Genomic DNA, 19150 nt, shown 5'->3' on the forward strand with positions numbered 1-19150 from the left:
GAGGGAGATGTGCAAAAAAGTAGTGTGGGGTGCTGTTTTCACACACTAGGTACTTCTGTTCCTTTACACTTCAGTGCCTTGCCATTTATTGTGTATTCCCTTAAATTGTTAGCCTTCCTCAAATGCATTGTCTCTCACTGCCCTAATTGAACTCAATTTGCCACTGTTCTGCCCACTTGACTAGCCCATTGATCTCTTCCCGCAGTCTACAACCACCTTCTTCGCCGTCAACCATTGTCTCGAAGAGGCTCACTATTACCCGCCCCTAAGATCGTGTAAGATTGGAGGAAGGAAAGAGGAGTTGGAATTAATGTAGTCAAACAGAAATGCTCTTTGAGTTGATTATAGCTCAACGATGTGAGATGAATTTGTCCATTGATAATAGGAACACTGCACTGTGTATGAATGCAGGGCAGCTCAATCGGCATCTGAGAGAGAAAGACGAGTGGGCTCTTATTCTGCTGTGTGCCTCCAGCAATCTTTCATCCCCTTGGTCAGTCTCTTCCTCTCCCAGGGCTGAAAGTAAGGTCCTTTCCATTTGTTTATACATGGCTTGTGGAGCAGTACTGAACATACCCTGTGAAATGTACTCCAGTGGGACATCCAGGCACAAGTCGTGGTGATTGATGCTCATGTCCTTCAGTCTGTTGGGTTGTCATTTGTCTCTTGCTGCTATTCAATCATGCCCTTTCTTTTAATTGGAAGTGAAGGACTCCTTATTTTTCATGCAGCCAGCCTTTCAGCTGGGCTGTGTTGATCTGCACCATTGCCACTGTGTATGTAATGTGTGCTATGCAGGCTGCAGCTTGTCCCGAAGCCTGTGCGCACACTTGCATTTGTAAGTGGGGTACTCAGCCATCGGGTATGGGTATCGGTGGATCCGATGGAACACCGGGATTCCTAGATCAGGCATTGTCAAACTCGGGGGTGCGACCCGCGGATGGGTCGCGGAGCCATCCCGATCGTGCAAATCCCCGTGCAACAGCTGCAGCAGCCAGCTTTTAATAATGCCGGCTGCAAGCGGCCTTCAAATGGCCATGAACGGATAAAAAAATGGCCGCACTGCGCAAGCTTGCCCGATCATCAGTGCGCATGAGCATAGTTTTGCGCATGCGCACTGATGATCGGGCAAGCTTGCGTAGTGTGGCCGCATTTTTTTTTTAATATGGTCGCAGCCTTTCTTTTCCCCAAGTTCAGGGGGTCAAAGGGACAAAGGGACCATTGGGGCCAAAGGGACCCAAAACCATTTCCTCCATTTTTGTCAGCAACAAACAAGGTAAGAGAAAATGGTGTGTCGCGCAGGTCGGCTGGCGTAAGTCGCGAAGGTCGGCCCACGTAGTTGCGAAGATCGGCCGGGTTGGGTTCCGAAGGTAGGCCGGTTGGTTAAAAATGAGTCCCCGGAAACAAAGTTTTAAAACACTGTCCTAGATGACAGAGGAGCTCAGTTCACTTGGTTTGTCTTCTCCCGTACTGGAAGTTACACGATCAATCTCTTATCAATTAGCCTAGAACAGAACCAGAATTGGCCCAAGGAAAACCTCCATGGCAGAGAGTTTGGGGAATCACAACTCCAAAGGCATAATTTCCTCCCAAGCACTTTCTACTTACATAAATGTCTCAAATTAAAATAAATACTTTATACGGCTTCCTTCAGGCGCTCAGAAAATCCTTTAGCGCCACTGAAGTGCTTTTTTATTTGAGGTGTAATTTCTGTTATAATAGAGGAAACATAGCATGTAATTTGCACACCGCAACCCCCCACAGACAGCAATGAGATAATGACCAGATCATCTGTTTAACTGATACGGTTTCAGGAATAAATGTTACCAGGGAGAATGCCACTCTATCGCATTTCTGAAGGAAATCATTTGTGGTTTACATCTGAATGAATCAATACCTAACTGTTTTCACTGTCTCGCCGGGGTACCCATGCTACAGGTCAACCACTCGCTCGCTGAAATATTGTTTCCGTAGATTAGTTTTGAACTTGTCCATCTTCAACTTTACGTTGCCGAGTCTGTACCTCAAGAAACGTACTGCCATTAACGGGGGATGAAAAAGACACAATATTTTGACTTGTGGATCAACACTTAGAAGATAAATCAACAAATCTGGTTTGGTGTTCTGGGACCTTTTTGTACTGAACTTCTCACCCATGAGGATTGGAGCTATCATCTCAATGTGCAGTGCTCACATTAACGTTCCATCAAACTGGCCTTGCCCACTAAATACTTCAGCGAGCCGACACTGAGAGTAGCTGAGTTACCAGATCAGGAAAGTCCTCATTCTGTTGACAGCGTCATCCAGACCTCAAAATGTTAGCTCCCTCCTCTCTCCACAGATGCTGTGGGACCTGCTGAGGTTGTGCAGTATTCTCTCTTTTTGTTTCAGATTCCAGCATCCGCAGTAATTCACTTTTATCTTTAAGTTCTCGCTCTGTGCTAGGTTAGCTGGTCACAGCCAGGGGTGTGTGGTTGGGATGATCAAAGGAATACATTGGAAATGGAGCACAAAATGAGGCCATTCGGCCCAACTAGTTTATGCTGGTGTTTGTGCTCCACTCTAGACTCTTCCCGCTTTTCTTTCTCCTAAACGTAACATCGTAATCCCCCCCACTCCCTCCTCGTCTCCAACAAATGCTTTTCTCGCTTCTTAAACGCACCTGTGCTTTCTTTTCTGAAATTGTACTGACCCTCTGGCAGAATGGTTGAGGAACTGCTGACATGGTGTTTGCAGTAAGAGAGTTCCAAAAGGAATGCCAAGCATAGAACATGGACCTTTGCACAATGTTTGCTGACCTGACCAAAACCTTTGATACAGTCAGCCATGAGGGTCTTTGGAGGGTAATGGAGAAAATCAGCTGCTTGGAGAAATTCATCCGAATGGTTTGCCAGTTCCGTAACCGTGTCTTCATTTGTCGCTTGGATGACGGTGAGTCTTTTGACCCATTTCCATGAGTTAAACAGGACTGTCTGCTAGCACCAACTCTCTTGAACATGTTTTTCTGCTTCATGCGCTCTGATTCCTTCCATGACGGTGATCCTGGCATCAAAATCTGATATCATATCGACGGGAAGCTGCTCAATCTGAGACCACGCCAGGCAAAGACCAAGGTCACCCGGGTCACACCTCACCATTTCCTGTTTGCTGATGATTGTGCTGCTGGTTCAGAACTAGACAAGCAATGTAGCATGGACTTTTTGTTTACGGCAACTTCAGCACAAGGTAAACTGACGCAATGTGCCAGACTGCTCCAGAAAAGATTGATTTTGAGCCCAAGGTACCCGTCAATGACCAGAACCTGTCAGCAGTGGATTCTCTCAGCTCGACTGCACATTCTCTCCGACTGTCTACATTGATGCTGAGATATATGCAAGAATTGCCAAAACAGGTGGAGCCTTCAGCAAACTTTGAACATCAGCCTGGGAATAACGAGGACTAAGTCTGCCCACCAAACTAAAAGTCAATAGAGTAATAGTCCTGTCCACACTGCTCGATGCACGTAAGACTCAAACTGTAACCAGCACCCTGCCAAGAAGCTCAGCCTGCATTCACTTGAGTTTCCAGACTGGGGTGCTCACCTGAGTTGGCATTCCAAGATCACACTATACTGAGACGGCACAACTGAGTTAGGCTGGTCACGTAGCCAGAATTCCTGACACTAGTTTACCAAAATGAATTTTCTTTGGAGAGCTTGAGTTAGGGGTGTGCACTCATGGGGGCTACAAGGACACTCTCTGAAGGCTTCATTTAGGAGTTTTGATGTTGACTACCAGGTTCTGGGAGAAGCTCGTCCAGGATTGTTGCACTTGGCGCAACCAAATAAAAAAAAAGTTCAAACTCTGTTTGTGCCCAAATGCATATCAGGTGCAGAGACAAAACGCAAAGAGAGGAAAACTGAGTGTGGTAGCCTGTCCTATTTACAGCAGGATGTCCTGGGGCAGAAGAGCCTTTGCAGTCATATACATACCCATTGGAACAGTACCAAACACTGCAGATGATGAGCATGGTCATCTTCGCCGAGAAGAACAAATACTATCCACGTAAACACGCCCTGTGGTAGTTAGTTCCACAGTCTGGGTAAATCTTCTTCTGAATTCCTGCAGGATTTCTTGTTGACTATCTTTATATTGATGGCCTCCAGTTATGCTCTTCCCCACAAAGCAAATACATTGTCCCCGAGTCTACAATATTATCCCCAAGTCTACACTATCAATAGCTTTCAGAATTTTGAAGACTTCTATTACTCCTCAGCCTTTCTTTTCCTCCCAAGGGAATAGAGGCCAGCCTGAAAATCCTTTCCTGAGCTGTATAATCAGGCAATTCTTGTATCATCTTCTAATTCTTCGCTGCACCCTCTCCAGTACCTCTCACATCCCTTTAATACTATGGTGACTAGAACTGTACGCAACATTAAATGGGAGACATCACAGTGGTGAGCACTGCTGCCCCACAGCGCCAGGGACCCGGATTCAATTCTTGCCTCGAGTGACCGTCTGTGTGTAGTTTGTACATTCTTCCCGTGTCTGCATGAGTTTCCTCTGGTTGCTCCGGTTTCCTCCCACAGTCCAAACATGGTGCATGTTAGGTGGATTGTCAATGCTATTTGCCTGTTAAGTGTCCAAAGATGTGCGGGTTAGGGAAGGTTAAAGAGACAGGGCGGGGGAGTAGGCCTAGGCAGGGTGCAGGCTTGTTGGACCGAATGGCCTCCTTCTGCACTGTAACAATTCTGTTTGAAGTGTGGTCAAACCAAGGTTAAGTACAGGTTTTGTATAATTTCCTGACTTTTCGTTGTGTCACTTTATAAGCAAAACCTTGTTGTTTTTTTTAATGACCTTTCCATACTGGCACAACTTTTAGTGATTGATGTATTTGTTCTACAAGATTCCTTTTGGCCTGCTACCCCACCCAACCTTGCATCTTCCAGTAGTAAGTATCCTCCCTGTTCTATCTACCAAAATGGTCTATCTCCCATGTATCTGTGTTGAACTTCTTTTGCCAATTGTTTCCCCTTCTGCATGTTTCTTGCCGTGTTCCTGTAATTTTTTTTTTTAGAAAATATTTTATTGAAGCATTTGTGATTTTCACAATTTAACATTGACATTTCTAAAACAACCACGTGGGTCGACGCACAAAATACCCCCTAAAATAACAACAAACAAAGAAACAACTTCTCTTGCCTTATCCCCAATTACCTGTATACTAAATTCCCTGTCCTTATTTAACATTACCAAGCCTCCTATTTTCCTACCCCCCCCCCACTTTTTCCCTTTCCCCCCCCTTACTGCTGACGTTCAGTTTTTGTTAAAGAAATCGATGAACGGCTGCCAACTCCGGGATCCTCTTAGAGAGAACTTGATATTCTCCAGACTGAGAAACCCTACCATATCGCTGACCCACACTCCTGATTTTGGGGGCTCCAAGTCCCTCCATCTCAGCAAGATCCGTCTCCGGGCCACCAGGGAGGAGAAGGCCATGATATCGGCCACCCTTTGCCCCCGGATCTTCCGACATCCCAAATATTGCTAATTCTGGGCTTGGAGTTACCCTAACTTCCAGGACTTCCGACATAACATCCGCAAATCCCTGCCAGAATTCCCTCAGTTTCGGACATGCCCAAAACATATGAACATTGTTGTCCTGGCTACACCCACACCGCCCACATCTGTCCTCCACCTCCTCGAAGAACCTACTCATCCGAGCTACCGTCATGTGGGCCCTGTGGACTACCTAGAACTGAATCAAGCTGAGTCTAGCACAGGACGAGGATGCATTTACCCTTTTCAAGGCTTTTTCCCACCGTTCAGTTTCCAGCTCCCCTCCTAGCTCCTCTTCCCACTTCCTCTTCACCTCTTTGATAGGGGCCCCTTCCCACTCTAACAATTCCCTGTATATGTCCGAAACCTTCCCACCTCCAACCCCTGTTTTTGACAGCACTTTATCCTGTAGTCCCCTCAGGGGGAGGCGAGGAAAGCTTGGGACCTGTCTCCCGTACAAAGTCCCGAAGATATCGAAACCCGTTCCTACCTGGCAAATCAAACTCCGCCTCTAATGACTCCAAGGTTGGAAAGTCCTCCTGGATGAATAGATCCCCAAACCTCTCAATCCATGCCCGCTGCCATACCTTAAAGCCCCCATCCAGCCCCCCCCCCGGGACAAACCGGTGATTGTCACAGATCGGTGACCACACTGATGCCCCCTCCAGTCTCAAATGCTGCCTTCATTGCCCCCACACCCTCAGGGCTGCCACCACCACAGGACTTGTGGAGTACCGAGTCGGCGAGAACGGCAGGGGCGCCGTCAGTCAAGCCTCCAGACTCGTACCTTTGCAGGATGCTGCCTCCATCCGCTCCCAGACCGACCCCTCCCCCACTACCCACTTCCTGACCATCAATTATGTCGGCAGCCCAGTAATAGTTAATGAAGCTCGGGAGAGCCAATCCCCCTTCCCTGCGGGCCCGTTCCAGGTGTGTCCTCTTTACTCTTGGGGTTTTACCCGCCCATATATACCTCAATATCGCCATATTCATACTTCTGAAAATTGCCTTTGGGACAAAAATCGGGAGACACTGAAAAAAGAAAAGCAGTCACGGAAGGGCAGTCATCTTCACCGTCTGAACCCTCCCCGCCAGCGTCAGTGGGAGCATGTCCCATCTGCAAAAATCCCTTCTCATTTGATCCACTGCTTTGCCCAAATTTAACTTGTGAAGCTGCCCCCAATCCTTGGCCACTTGAATCCCCAGATAGTGTTTCTGGAATTTTTGATCATACCTCCAATTTGATGTCACCTGAAAACTTAGAAATTGCATTTTTTATTCCAAAGTCCAAATCGCGATTGCAATTTGTGAACGGCACTGATCCCAGTCCTGCTTCTAGTGTAACGTCACTTCCCACTTTCTGCCTCGCCAAAGAACGACCCTTTATTCCCCCTCTCTGCGTTCTGTCACGAAGCGAGTTAGCAACCCATTCCCCTGACTCTACATTCTCTGACCTTACTCTCTAACCAGTTGGCCTCCGTTTCTGTGGCACTCTGGAGGAAAACATCAGCCAGAAATGGAGATCTTAACTGCAGTATTCCCTGTTCGTGCAGAGATGGTGGCATCTGCAGGCGAGGATAGTTGAGCCCAAAGCGATGAAGTTCCCAAAGGTCGAATCGTTGAGACTTGTGCACAATCAGTCGGATGAGTTGGTGCAGGGTATCTGCCACCTGTGAAACTACAGCAGAGAAGTGAGGTGAGCGCAGGAAAAAATTTTCTCTCGGTTTTGTCACTTACAAACTTTTCAACTCTACTTAATAACATTGTGCATTTATGTGACACTTTAAACATAGGAAAACACTTCGCAGCTGCATAACTCAACAAAAAATGACACTGAGCCAAAGCAGGGGATATTTGACTGGGTGACTAAACGCTTTGTTAAAGGGGTAGGTTTCAAGGATGACCTTAAATGATGAGAGAGGTGTAAAGGTTTAGGCAGGGAATTCCAAAGCTTAAACCTGTCTGTGGAAAGCAAAGCTGCCAATTTCTCCCTCTCCTTTTCCCGGTTTTATATTCTCCCACAGTAGCTCATTGCTGTCCTGAAGGCTGTGCAGTTTGTGCTCCAGGCCCCTTTAATGATCCTGGGTCCTACTGAAGAGAATTGGGTCAACACTTTCCTCTTCAGGCGTGTTTATTGGTCAGAAGTAATTTGTTTGTGTTTGCTCCAGTTTCTGTTCCAACTCATTTGCACATCACTGAATGTAAAATCTTCCACAAACCGGCAAAATTGGGCACTTTAGAAAAAAAATGATAATTATTTTGCAACAAAAAATAAGAGCCTTTAAAAATTTTTTTTGTAAATGCCTAAAATTAACTTAATTTGAGGAGCCTTCTCAAAACCCTGAATACTGGAGCAATTCACTATGGTGATAATTCATTTGGGGTTTGGCCAGCATGAAGCTAGTCCCGCCTGTAATTTTGTGTAACTTTTTTAAAAAAACTCTATTTTGTGCTGGGTACGATTGGTGCTTGAAACCCCTTGATCCTTTGCACGGTCTTGGCTGATTTTGGACAGAGTGGAAACTCCAGACCTTAATATTTATTGATCTGTGTTCACTTGCATTGTTATCCCGGATCAGAAGGTTGGCCAAGAGAAGTATCTACACCGCAGTGTTCAAGCACACCGATGTCTCGTTGTACATGTGCTGCCCTGAGCTCTGGGTTCACCAAATCACTTGCTGTGTTATGGAGCACTCGAGCTGCCTGTCTGGCTTCTCTCTGACCCCAGACTAAATGGCATGGTGGCTCAGTGGGTAGCACTGCTGCCTCACAGCGCCAGGGATACGGGCTCGATTGGGTGGCTGCCTGCGTGGAGTTTGCACTTTCTCCCCGTGTCTGTGTGGGTTTCCTCCGGATGCTCCGGTTTCTTCCCATCGCCCAAAGGTGTGCAGGTTCGGTGGATTGGCCATGCTAAACATTGCCCCTTAAGTGTTCAATGATGCCCAGGTTATGTGTGTGGGGGGGGGGGTGCCTAGGAATGGTACTCTTTCGGAGGGCCGGCGCAGACTCAATGGGCTGAATGGCTTCCTTCTGCACTGTGGGGATCTTGCGGCATGGCTAGTGAGCTGATCTCAAAATTGAGATCCCAGCTGCATCTTGAAACAGTGGGACAAAGTATGCTGTATGAATTGGCTGGAAAGAACATTTACATGGGGGGGATTGATTCAAGGAGGTGAGGGAGTGGCTGAGCTGTGTCATTGCTCCTGTTTACAATGGAATGTCATACATTGATGGTTGGTTATTCACTGCGGTGGGCCTCTCTGGTTCTCTCAATAACCTTGGCTGGAATGGGCAAAATGCTGAGCTTGGTTCTGCCCTCACTCCTTGGAGTGATTTACTTCCGCCTTGCTTTTACTTTCCTAACTCAAATATATCTGGAGTTCTTGTTGCTTCGGTCTGAGGATACTAAAATCAAACTGCCCATGTTCTGGGGAAAGAACCGGAAAAATGAAACCTTCATTTCGTAATGAATTACGAGAAAATAATTAATTCGCTCTTGTTTTTCACAAGATGATTTGGAATAATCTGGCTGTTGTTGCAATGAAAGAGCTTCCTGTCCTCTCCTTTAAATTAGAAGATAATTGTTCTGGAGAGATTTGGAGAGCCAGAGCTGTTCAAGCAGGGAGATCTGATGGGTGATTGGAAGAGTTTGAGAATATAAATATTGAAAGATTATTACTATTGGTTGATTGATGTGATTGCAAAAACCCAAGAATCGCCAGATTAAAACAAGGAAGAATTCCAAGCCTGACATTTAGTCAATTTATGACGATAAGGTCCCCAAATAATCAGTTGCCCTGCTTTGACAGCGCATCTTGGGAAGTTGGAGGTATCTGGGATGCAAAATGCCATTAGAATGTGACTGTAATAGGCCACAGAATCCAAGTCCATGACATTAAATAGGTTAAGAAAATGTTAAAGAGCGTTGGACAGCATGTAGAAAATGGGGCTACTGTCACATCGTTGTACTGTGACGCCTCCTCCTGTCCTGACCTTTCTACGACCCCATTAATGAAATCTCGCTCATTCCCTGTTGGCTGAGCTGCTTGCGACAGCCAACCAGACAAGAAAGGACCCTTGTTTGGGGACAAGTTAGCTGAGTCCCAACCAAGGCGGCAGTAGGAGGCGCTGCTACTGGCCTCGGCGCCTGTTGGATTAGGGTTTCAGTCCGTGTCTAACATGATGTTGGATTAGGGCATACGCAAGTTCAGCTGCGGTGCCCCCCCCCCCCCCCCCCCCCCCCCCCCCCCATGGACAATGTGCATGCTGGTACACGTCAACTACAGCAACAACTTGCATTTACACAGCACCTTTTAATCTAATGTACAGGGGCGTGAGGAAACTAAAATGGACCCTGAGCCAGGGATGAGGAAGGGTGTTCACAAACTGTGTTGAAGAGTTGGGTTTTGGGTTTTGATAAGGGCGCGAAGGAAGTGGAGAGGTTAGAGATGTTTAGGAAGGAAATTTGAATGTGGGGGCTAGGCAACTGAAGGAGAAGCTGTCAGTGGGTAGTTATTGACTGAGGTCTATGGAAAAAAAGTGAGGTTCACTCGGGGCATTAAGCGTTATGGACAAGGCGGGAAGATGGATTGGCCAATGAATCATGGAATAGGCTTGAGGGGCTGAATGGTCTGCTCTTCCTATATCCCTACTGAAGGGTAGATGTGTCCAGGAGGCTAAAGTTGGTGGACCATCAATTTGGAAAGAAATGGCTTGATTGGGGAGTGGCGGGCATGGTGGGTGTGTGTGTGTCTGGGGGTTGGGGTGGGGGGGATGAGCACGGGATGGGGGGGGGGGGGATGATGAGCAGGGGATGGGGGTGGGGCAAATTAATGGTGGAGGTGTGGGGGAAGGATAAGGTATTGAGATCTTTAAACCAAAGGAAGAGATGAGTGTTAACATTGAGACTTTTGAGCAAGTGAAGGCCTGGGCAATTTGGAGAAAATGGGGTGATCAACAACTTGGTTCAGTTTAGGGTTTGGCCAACAGAGCTTTGAATCAGGTGGAGGTTATGGAAGGTAGCGAATTAGCGAGGCCAGGAGCAAAATGGATTAATCAACTCGGGCAGTGGCTAAGGCATGGATGAGCACTTCAGCATCAGACTGGGTGGAGACAGGAAAGCTGAGGGGTTGACTTATAAAGGGGTTAACTTATAAAGACTTTGAAAAAACCTGGCTTCTTTTCCATCGGGTTTAGAAGGTTTAGAAACATAGAACCACTGTGTTACTGAAGGAGGCCATTTGACCCATCGAGTCTGCACTGACCCTCTGAAGGAACACACTACCGAGGCCCACTCCCTTGCCCTATCCCCCATAGCCCCGCCTAACCTTTGGACACGAAGGGACAGTTTCGCATGGCCAATCTACCTGCACATATTTGGACTCTGGAAGGAAACTGGAGCACCCAGAGGAAACCCACGCAGTCCTGGGGAGAACGGGGGTCACTGAGATGCATAAACTGAAGAAGAAATTTGACATGGCCTCTACAGAGAAACTGTTTCCTCTTGTCATAGAATTATAGAATCCCTACAGTGCAGAAGGGGGCCACTCAGCCCATTGAATCTGCACCCACCCTCAAAAGAGAACTCTACATAACCCCACCCATCCCCATAACGCCACAAGTTGATCATTGCCAATCCAAATCCTGCCCATGGTCACTATTACTTGGACAAGATTTAATTCCAGATTTCTTTTTTTCTTTGGTCTGTGGGAGAAAACCGGAGCACCCGGAGGAAATCCGGGTGAGGAGAATGTACAAACTCCACACAGACAGTGACACGAGGTCGGAATTGAAACCGGGACCCTGGCGCTGAGGCAGCAGTGCTAACCACTGTACCACCGTGGCGTTGAGTTTAAATTCCACCAGCTGCTGTGGTGGGATTTGAGCCTATGTCCCCAGAACATTAACCTGGACCTCTGGGTTACTAGCCCAGTGACATTATCAGTACGCCCCTGCAGTGTGAATTCTGAACAAGATAGAATAATAAAAGTAGATTTTGTCCATTAAATGTGGAATTGGAAGCATTTTCACACAATGGGTAGTGGAAATCTGGAACTCCTGTCCGTCCACCCCACAAAATCCATAACCCGTTGATGTTGGGAAAGTGGTGGTGTGGGTGGGAGCAACTGAAAGTTTAAAGACTCGATCGATTTTTGTCAGATAAGACCATCAAGGTACATGGAACAAAGGTGAGGAAATGGATTTGAGGTACAGATTTGTGATGATATAATTGAATAGGCTCGAGGGGCTGAATGGCATTCTCCCGTTCCTATTATGGAGGTGACAGGAGGTCACCTTTGTGATGGAGACAATATGGGGTTGGATGCTGAGCTCCATTTTGAATATGACAGACAGGTATAAAAAAAGGAGGCGTTATAATTGACTGGTCAGTCCCAGCTAAGCTGGAAGACTGGAGGGGTAAAACAAATAAATTTGGCCTTGCATTTTCTGTGGCTCAAAGTTAACTAGAAATGCATCAGTGATTTCTTATGAACTAGACCTGTAATTGTTAGTTTATCCTCAATGGATAAATCATTGATGGGGCTGTGTTTCATTCTTGTTAGAAGGTTGTCTGACACTCGGCAGATGTACAACAACCCCAAGCAAAACCTACATATCTATCCAGCAGGGTTGAAGTAACTGTAACAGGAACATTTTGGTACACATTATCCCCCTTATGCAAGGGTCTGTCCCCCACTGTGCCATCAACTTAATCTCAAAAATCAGCTCAGACGTGAAATATTTGAAGGAACCAAGATGACTTTGGAGAAACCGAGCTGCTTGTTTTGTGTGTAGCAAAAGGCAAATTAACAAGCAGCAATGGCTTCTATAGAATTTGTTTGGGTAGGTTGTTGGGTACATAGTATGGGTATGCGCCAAATATTTAGTTGCGTGTGTATTATCATGCATTATGTGTTGCTTTATTATGGAGGCACACAGACTGTTACTCAGTGTGGTGTCTGTGTGCGCATGTTCCAATAACGTAGGACTCAGGACACATTTTCAAAGATAACAGACATATTGGCTTCCACGTGTGGATGTAAATTTGGCCTTTGATCAGGAAAATCTAACCTCTTGTGAATTGACCAAGTGGAGAGTCGAGCTTAATGGTTTCCTCGGCTTCCAGGATTCTTGCATTTTCTGTTGCCTCGCAGTTTCATTAGAGCTGTCCGAGATATTCCTTACCAGATAAAGTAGAGGTGAAGGCCTGTTGAACAGGACAGCACTTCTGCCGGTTCCATCCCCCACATAAGCTGAACCGTGATACAGCTGGCAAGTTAAATCAGGAAATAGTGATTGATTTGATTCCATGCCGACGAGCGAGACTTTGCCAAGTCAAGGTACGCTGTCTTGTGGTTTCAAGCGCTTCCAAGTTGTCATCTTCCTGACTGACACAGAAACGATGCCAACTTCCGTAATCAATCCCAAATGGAGCATGGACTGTGCCATCAGCAATTCATTGTACGCCTTGCTAGCTTAATTAACATTGACAACCTTCAGCTTTGAAAAGATAGCCGTTTCCTATCCTGTCACGTACTGATGCTGGATCGTGGCCCACAATTGTCTCTTTGACAAATGACTCTCTCTTTATTAAACAGCTTTGTCTCCCTACTTAGCCTGTTGTGTCTTTGTTAAATTCTGTAAGGTCTCCATCTTCTACCTCTCCTCAAAGGTTGGACAGTTTCTGTATCGATGAATATCTTAACAGCCCCCTGCTTCTTTATAATGGAAGAAATACTCTGTGACTATCAGTATGACGTTTGGATTTTGTTGTGTAAATGATGACTTTTTCTATTTGTACATGGGATGTGGGTTTTGGTGCCAAGGCCAGCATTTATTGCCCATTCCTAGTTGCCCTTGGGAAAGTGGTGGCGCACTGCGGTCCTGAACTGTTGCAGTCCACGAGGCATAGTTGCACCCACACTGACCTATTGACTTTTCTGTTGCGGTTTGATAGAAATTGGACGGTGTCTGGGCTGTTTCGGTGTCAGCAACGTTACTGTGGGCCTTGAGACACATGTAGGCCCGACCAGGTGAGGCTGAAAAATTTCCTTCCCTAAAGGGCATTATGTGAAGCAGGTATTTTTTTCCTAAATGGCAATCCAGTCGTTACATACAGGCCGTCACTGAGACGAGCGTTTTGTTCCAGATTTCATACAGTGAATAATTACTGTGGTGAGAATATTGCTCCCGGCTTCTAAATGATCAGTCCAGCAACTTCCCACTCTGCTGCTGCCTGCTGCTTGGATCTTTGAAGTGAAAATTGCAGTCTCAGAAAGAAAAACCCCCACTCAAATGGGGAAATTAGAATGCCGGTTTGAACCACTTTTTCCTTCTGGGCTACGTGTCAAAAATCAAATCTTTCTGGTCTCTGTTAGATTATTGCTTGGGTTCTTTACAGCTAACAGAAAATACAATAATAATCTTATCATTGTCACAAGTAGGCTTACATTAACACTGCAAGGAATTTACTGTGAAAAGTTACTGTGAATGGACTCAGAGTTTATAATGATCACTGCTAATTGTTTTTTTGAAAGTTGTAAGAAGCACACATTACAGTCTGGCTGGTATTTGCACTTCCAAGGCATTGCGTTAAGAGCAGTGGTACACCTGTTGTTTGTATATGATTAAACTGTCCATCTGACACCGTTCTGTCAACAATGAGTTTAATTGAGTTGGGGGCACCAAGCAGGATGGTTGTGGGGATGTGGGGGGGGAGGGTGTGAGAGGGGAAGGTAACGGCAGAACTCTCACAACAGTTTATGTTGCAGCACAAATGTAGAGCAAACAGTCTACAGAGTCTATTTGAAAAAGAATATCTATGAGCTGGAGGAAACAAAGCTTTTTCAATGTCTCCCTATAAAAGCAAGTTTATTTCTCCAGCAAAATGGGTGATATTTGCAACATACAAATTGATGATTGTTTTTTCTTGCAAGCTGCAGTAAATGAAGTGTAGTTGCATAATACAAATTCTGTGTGCAAAGTCAATTTCAGCCACTTGAGCAGTTTGGTCTCCTGGGGTGATTGGCATTAGCCATTATCTAAACAGCACTATTCTTGCTGGGATTACAGTCCTGGCTTCATAATATCTAGCATCACGTTACTCCTGGATACTGTCTCTTCTAGCAAATCTAATGACTCAAACCATTCATTCAATTCTGATCTTCCTAGATATCCTGAGATACCAATTTTAATTGACAGCTGTGTTTGGGGAAGAGTGGGCCAATGATTCTTTGCAGTTTCTCTGGATGGCTATGTGGTCAGGAACCTCTGGTGGCAGCTGAGAATAATCGCAGCAGTTATTCCGAACCTGGAGACCAAGCTCGAACTGCCTTTGTTGGTAGAATTTGCCATGGATGAAGGGAGTGACCATATATCTTCAAATTTGCAGATGACACAAAGCCGGGTGTTAGAATTTTACAGATTTCAATGAGATCCCACCTCATTCTTCTGAATTCCAGCGAGTATAATCTTAACAGACTCGATCTCTCCTCATACGCCAGTCCTGTCATTTTAGGAATCAGCCTGGTAAATCTTTGCTACACTCCGTCTCGAGCAAGAGCTGTGAGGAGGCTGCAGAGATCTTTCAGTGTGAGTTGGACACGTTGAGTGAGGGGGCAAATGAATGGCAGATGCAGTATAATTTGGATAAATATTAGGTTATCCACTTTGGTAGCAGAAATGGGAAGGCAGATTATTATCGGAATGGCCATGAATTAGGAGAGGAGAATGTGCAACAAGATCTGAGTATCCTCGTTCACCAGTTGCTGAATGTAAGCATGCAGGTGCAGCAGGGGGTAAAGAAGGCAAATTATATTTTGGCTTTCATCGCGAGAGGATTCGAGTGCAGGAGCAGGAATGACTTGCTGCAATTATACAGGGCCTTGGTGAGGCCACACCTGGAGTATTGTGCACAGTTTTGGTCTCCTTATCTGAGGAAGGATGTTCTTGCTGTCGAGGGAGTGCTGCAAAGGTTTACCAGGCTTATTCCAGGGATGGCAGGACTGACGTACGAGGTGAGATTGAATCAGTTAGGATTGTATTTGTTTAAGTTCAGAAGAAATTTTAAATATTCCTTTATGGGATGTGGGCGCCGCTGCCGGGGCCAGCATTTAATGCCCATCCCGGAGGGCATGTAAGAGTCAAACACTTTGTGGGTCTGGAGTCACATGCAGGCTACACCAGGTAAGGATGACTGATTTCCTTCCCTAAAGGACATTAGTGAACCAGATGTTTTTTTTAAACCGTTGACAATGATTTTGTGGTCATCATTAGAATTTTAATTGCAGATTTAATTGAATTGGAATTCAACCATCTGCCCAGCTGGGTTTCGAACCCGGGTCCCCAGAACATTTCACTGGCTCTCTGGATTACTAATCCATAAGAATGTATGACATAGAAGTAGAATTAGGCCACTCAGCCCATCAAGTCTGCTCCGCCATTCAATCATGGCTGACATTTTTCTCATCCCCATTCCCCTGCCTTTTCCCCATAACCCCTGATCACCTTATTAATCAAGAACCTATCTATCTCTGTCTTAAAGATTCTCAGTGATTTGGACTCCACAGCCTTCTGCAGTAAAGAGTTCCACAGATTCACCACCCTCTGGTTGAAGAAATTCCTCTTCATCTCTTTTAAAGAGATTGTGTCCTCTTTAGTCTGAGATTGTGTCCTCTGGTTCTAGTTTTTCCTACTAGTGGAAATATCCTCTCCATGTCCACTATCTAGGCCTCGCAGTATCCTGTATGTTTCAATAAGATCCCCCCCTCATCCTTCTAAACTCCGATGAGCACAGACCCAGAATCCACAATCGTTGCTCATATGACAAGCTCTTCATTCCAGGGAGCATTCTTGTGAACCTCCTCTGGACCCTTTCCTAGGTCAGCACATTCTTCCTTTGATACAGGGCCCCAAACTGTTCACAGTACTCCAAATGGGGTCTTATACAGCCTCAGAAGTACATCCCTGCTTTTGTATTCTAGCCCTCTCGACATGAATGCTAACATTGCATTTGCCTTCTTAACTGCCGACTGAACCTGCCTGTTGACCTTAAGAGAATCTTGAACAAGGACTCCCAAGTTCCTTTGTGCTTCTGATTTCCTAAGCATTTCCCCATTTAGAAAATAGCCTATGCCTCCATTCCTCCTTCCAAAGTGCATAATCTCACACTTTTCGACAGTGTATTCCATCTGCCACTTCTTTGCCCACTCTCCTAGCTTGTCCAAGTCTTTCTGCAGCCCCCCTGCTTCCTCAATACTACCTGTCCCTCTACATATCTTTGTCCAGCGACAATATCAGTATGCCACTGCTTCCCCGGTGGAGCATCTCATAGAAACCTATAAAATTCTAAAACGACTGGACAGGTTAGATGCAAGAAGGTTTTTCCCGTACTGGGGGTGTCCAGTACCAGAGGTCGCAGTCTGAGCATACGGGGTAGACTATTTAGGACTGAGACGAGGAGAAATTTCTTCACCCAGAGTGAGCCTGTGGAATTCACAATCTCAGAAAGTAGTTGAAGGCCAAAACATTGTATGTTTTGAAGAAGCAGTTAGATATAGCACTGGGCCAAAGGGGATCAAAGGATAGGGGGGAAGGCGGGATCAGGCTATTGAGTTGAATGATCAGCCACGATCATAATGAACGTAATTTTGAAGAGAATAATAAAGGTAGTGACTACTGTATGTGTTTGCATGGAGTGCCATTCATTTATCTGCTCAAACCAGACAGGGTTATTTAAAATTATAGTTTGACTCATGGTCAGATGATGCATTTTTATCTGCCTATTAGAGATGAGATCACGTGGTCCCATGTAGAGTACCACGGTGAACTGAATTTAATTAAATCCTCTAGTAAAGCCAGACACGGCAAGAACTTTCCATTTTGTCATTGGTGTTATTATGGCAAGAAAGATGTGCTTTCTTTTCCGTAGTGCGAGAGATCTACTCGGTGTACACCAAATAAAACCAAGAAATGCAACGGAACCATTTTTGTGCAGTGTTATCACAAGCAGTGGTAAATGTTACTCAAAGGTCAAGTGCTTCATTTCCCTGTGGGAGAATTGTTTAAGCTCATTATTGAGCGCATTTTATTGTTTGATCAGCAGAAAATTGCATTGGAGAAAATGAAATTTCTATGGTTGGTTGGCAACTAATAGTTATGGAGTTACTGCTCAACTAAGTCTTGATACCTTCTGACTGCAGAATGTATACACATCATTTTCATTTTTATATTTGAATTTTTCAACATTAAATTCTTAAGTTTACACAGATTTTTAAAAACTATATAATATATGTATATAATGTATATACATATATATTGTGATGAATGTAGGAAATTGTTATGTATTATCATTTATATTTTGTTGTAGTAATGTTATCACAATCCTTGGGTTCAAATACAGACAGGCAGTAAGTCTGATAAAGCTGTGATTAAGGAGTTGTGAAGGTGTGGTAATCATTGATTGTAACCATTCACTTGTTTACAAAGAGATGGCTAATGGAACATAGTTTTGCTTTAGGAAGTTTCCTGGGGATAGATAATTTAGAGAGATTATGTTTAATCCTAGGTAAGCAGGTTGTGGGACATCTTAGTGGGAAGAGACTGGACAATGCCTTTTGCTTGGGATGCAAATGATGTCATTAATGGGAGGAGCTGTAGTTTTGCTGATGTAAGAGTTTAAGTTGCACAGCACTTTGCCATAGAATCATAGAAGTTACAGTGCAGAAGGAGGCCATTCGGCCCATCGAGTCTGGATTTAAGTCTGAACAAGGATTTAAGTCTTGACAAGGTTGAAGAATTTTTGGGTTGTTCCTGAAAAGGTCTTTCTTCAAAGATCTGCTAGTAACCCTGATTGGTAACTTTATTTGTAAGTGGCATTTGAACTTTATTGGGCTGCTTAAGTGGAATTTGAACTGTATTGGGCTACTTAATTGGAATATTTAGTGGGAGGTGTAGATAGTGAGTTTGAAGTTTCATTTTTCTTTTATTTAAGAACTGTTGTAACTGTTAAATGTGTTGCCAGTGTGATTGATTCTGTGTTTAAATTGAAATGAATGAAAAATGAAATGAAATGAAAATGAAAATCGCTTATTGTTACAATGAGGCTTCAAATGAAGTTACTGTGAAAAGCCCCTAGTCGCCACATTCCGGCGCCTGTTCGGGGAGGCTGGTACAAATTAAAGTTTGTTTTAACATAAAAGATACCTATTGGCCAGTGTTATCACTCCAATGGTTCAGTAGTCTTCCCTCACAGTTTTGCAAATTGTTGAGGTTCTCGTACGGGAGTCCTAACAATATATACGTAATGTTTGCAAAGTGCTTGTTTAGCCGCCACATTTCTGAGCATGGCAGTGCCTGTGTTGAGAGAAATATGTGTGTAAAAGCAATTCAATTGATCTCTAAGATTCAGGTGGATTGCAAGGGGAATTCAAAGGGTAATGTCCAAATCATTGTCATGGTGGGTGCTGTCTTACTAGGGTTACCAATGACCCGGCCGTTATCCGGGAGTCACCCTCTCCAAGAGAAAACACTCGGGCATTAAAAACAATTAATTTTTAAATTTTATTTGAATACTTCTGTTTATTATATTGAAAAACAATTCAGACAAAGGTGGA

At 44.8% G+C, this 19150-nt stretch overlaps 1 protein-coding gene across 22 annotated transcripts in view; it reads left to right on the forward strand.

Moving 5' to 3' along the window:
- Positions 1-19150, forward strand: part of nrcama (neuronal cell adhesion molecule a) — a 529817-nt gene that overhangs the window by 16121 nt on the left and 494546 nt on the right. For 3 of the 22 annotated variants that reach the window (XM_072484327.1, XM_072484328.1, XM_072484332.1), the window contains exon 2: positions 7091-7233. The exons of the other annotated variants lie outside the window; for them this stretch is intronic. The gene's annotated coding sequence lies outside the window, so the exon portion shown is untranslated. The remainder of the gene's footprint in view (positions 1-7090; positions 7234-19150) is intronic. 22 annotated transcript variants of the gene reach the window in all.

Source organism: Scyliorhinus torazame, chromosome 19 (assembly GCF_047496885.1).
Source record: "Scyliorhinus torazame isolate Kashiwa2021f chromosome 19, sScyTor2.1, whole genome shotgun sequence".
NCBI lineage: Eukaryota > Metazoa > Chordata > Chondrichthyes > Carcharhiniformes > Scyliorhinidae > Scyliorhinus > Scyliorhinus torazame.